This window comes from Tupaia chinensis, unplaced genomic scaffold (genome assembly GCF_000334495.1).
Source record: "Tupaia chinensis unplaced genomic scaffold, TupChi_1.0 Scaffold143481_1, whole genome shotgun sequence".
Taxonomy (NCBI): Eukaryota; Metazoa; Chordata; class Mammalia; order Scandentia; family Tupaiidae; genus Tupaia; species Tupaia belangeri.
Window position 1 is genome coordinate 864,315 of NW_006203325.1, and position 3,476 is coordinate 867,790.

The following is a 3,476-nucleotide window of genomic DNA, read 5'->3' on the forward strand; positions in this document are numbered from 1 at the left end:
AATCCCAAGAGGAGAATAGAGGAAAAGGAATTGCAGCATAGCCATACCCCTGGGGGGGAGGGGTGATTTTTTGCTTTCTGTCTATCTGTCTCTTTTCCTCTGGCAAGCACACACACCCAATAGCAAAAATCTCTCTTTAAAAAACAAAAAAAAATTGCATACACTAAGTTTTGCTCTTTGTTTTAGGAAGTTCTGCAAGTTTTGACATGTCTAATGTCATGCATCCACCATTATAATGTATACTAAAGAATAGCTTCACAGCCAAAGCATAAAAGAAAAGGGAAATGCATAACAAAACTGTTTTTACATGTTTATCTGTAGACCCAAACAACAGATGGTTTTATTGAATAAACTTTACTTGGATGTAGATAAAGCTATTATGAATAAATATGTATGTACTATATATAATATCATCTCTATAATATCTACTAAATAATTACCTAGCTTATTTTTTTAAAGAATTATTTAACTTTATTTATTTATTTTAATTTGACCAGAGACAGAGAGAGAGAGAGAGAGAGAGAGAGAGGGAAAGTGAGAAAGCAAGCCACCAGGTCCAGCAGTCGAACCAGGGTCGACCATGTGGGAGTCTAGTGCCCTTAACCACCACGCCACCTGCTGGCCCTAGTAATTGCCTAATCTCTACTAAGTGCTTACCAGGCACTGGGTTCTGTTTGAAATGTGTTGCAATTCTATAAAATAGGTCTGTTGTTATTCCCAATTAGCAGAAGAAGATAAGAAGGCCCAGAGAGTTCCATTTTTTGCTTACGTTTACACTGCTACTAGTTAAACCTATGTTTTATATATATATGTATATATATATATGTTTTATATATATATGGGGCATTATGGTTAAGGCAGTGGATCCTACATGACCAACTCCACAAGTTCAAGTTCCAGACCCAGCGGCCTGAAAAACACACTGGACTTGTGGACTTGTGTACACTCAGGCACACATGCATGCAAATTCAAAATCCCAAGACTGGAATGGAGAAGGGAGTGCAGCATGGCCATTCCCTCTGGGGGTGATTTCTCAGTTTCCCTTTCTTTCTCTCTTCTCTGTCTCTCTGGTGAGCACACAATGGCAAAAAAATAAAAAATCTAAACAAAACAATATATATGTATATTACATATATGTACATAGAGCTATATAATTCAGAATTATGTACGTGTATATTGTTGTATCACATTAAGCTAGCTATAAAAAAAAGCATTTTCTTCTATTTTTTTTTTTTTATTTGCCATTGGGCATGTAACTTAGCATAGAGACTGAAATGGAGAGTGTGAGAAGGGAGAGAAACAGAGAAAGTGAGAAAGCACCCCCAGTGGGAATGGCCATGCAGCAATCTCTCTTCCCCATTCTCCACTCAGGATTTCAGGCATGCACAGACACACAGAGTCTTTTTCAAGCCACAGGGTCTGGGGCTCAAATAGCACAGTCAGCCATGTCGGATCGGGCTGCTTCAATCACGATGCCGTACTGGCCCAAAACTAACATCTTTTTTTTTTTTTTTTTTTAGGCCATGTCGGATCTGGCTGCTTCAATCACGATGCCGTACTGGCCCGAAACTAACATCTTTTTTTTTTTTAAGAATTATTTTATTTGGAACCAGCAGTTAACGCAATGGCTATGTCCCTGGCCTCCCATATAGTCGACTGCGGTTCGAGTCCTGGACCCGGTGGCTTAAACTCACACTGGGCGCGTGTGCATGCGTGCCCAAGATCCTGAGAGGAGAATGGAGGAGAAGAGATTGTGGCATGGCTAACCCCCTGGGGGGTGATTTCGTGCTTTCTGTCTCTCTGTCTCTCCTTTCCAGGGAGCACACATGCCCTATAGCAAAAACCTCTCAAAAAATTACTTTTTTTTATTTGTTCATTCATTTTTGTTTTTAAAATTTTACCAGCGGGAGGGATGGAGGGAGGGAGGAGGGGAAGAGAGAAAAGGGAGAAAGAGAGAGAGAGGAAATGAAAAAAGCAAGCCACCAGGTCCAGGACTTAAACTATGGTCAGTCATGTGGGAGTGTCCAGCACCTTAACCACCACTCCACCTGCTGGTCTCCCAAACATTTTTTAGCCATCTTTGTCTCCAACTTCTTATGTGAATCATAAATGTTGTGACTGACCTTTGACCTTATACTATTGCCTTCATCCAAAGGAGGAAATGAGAAAGGGAATCAGTATTCATAGACCAAGCCTAATATGTCCCTGTATTTAGATCTTTGCTCAGCTAATCCTAATGTTACACAGGAAGGGTGCCATTATATTTCTATTTCACAAGTTTAATAGCTAAGGTAACAAAAATAAGATTATCCTAAGAATTAATATTGTTTTTACATGATAATGTGTCAATTGACACAGTAAATTTGGCATACCTTCATCCTTGCATATATATATAGGGAGATTTCCTAGTTTTCAATGAAAAATTTAGATAGAAAATAATTTGTAATAAATGTACACTGAGAGATGTTACACATATGCCCCATAATATTGGCCGTGCAATTAAAAGAATAGAAACCTGAGAAGATTTGCAGTGTGGCCTTGTCTTCACTATTAATAGGATTAAGCCTTTGAAGTGAAAATTCACCATTTACTGAGCTTCAGTTTCCTTTTCTGTAAAGTTAGGAGATTGAAACATTTAACTAGATTAAGGCTAATATACTGTCTACATTGATACAGTGGTTTGTTATTTTAATCTTTGGACAATACCCTGTGGCTCAAGATCAAATTCTTCTTAAGATTCCTTTCCTTTTTAAAACTGTGATACTTAAGTATAACAAGTAACCAGCAGTTCCTTTTCCTATCACTTTCCTTCAACGTATTCATCATCACCTTTTACAAAACCTTGCTGCTGACAGTGGCAGACTGCTGTGAACTGTTTGGCGTATGGTAATGAACTCTGAGTTACCACCTTTCCACTTAAAACGAGACACCTCCTACCTTGTAATGGACATACGTGCGATAACCGTGAACACAGAAACCAGCAAAAAACGTCAGCAAACATCTGATGTATTAAAACAAAGCGAATAATCCAACAAAAAGCGTGTAAAATCAGGGTTATTTATTCCTGAAATCTATAGAACATTTACCTAATTTGGATGGGTAAGATTTATACTCTGTCTTGTGCACTAAATCAGCAAAATGCTGAGGGCTTCACATTTTATTTTTAAAAATAGATGTCCTTTTCGGGTTTTCCTGTTGCTGGGGAAGTGTTCTTTCTGTTGCTAACAGAGAGCTAAATGTTCTGCTTTGAATGGGACACGTTTGTTTTTACTGGTAGGAGTGGCAGAAGGATGAATGAAGGAATCCATTTTTTTAACTGTGTTTCTGTAAGTGAGATGTCTGCCTTCTGGGTAGAGGAACATGACTGGCTATTTACCAGAGAAATCTTTAATAGAATATGGAATTTGCTCATTTTTTACACCTTATTTTATCATTGAACCTTAAGTGGGATATTCAAATTTAAAGATCAGAGGATC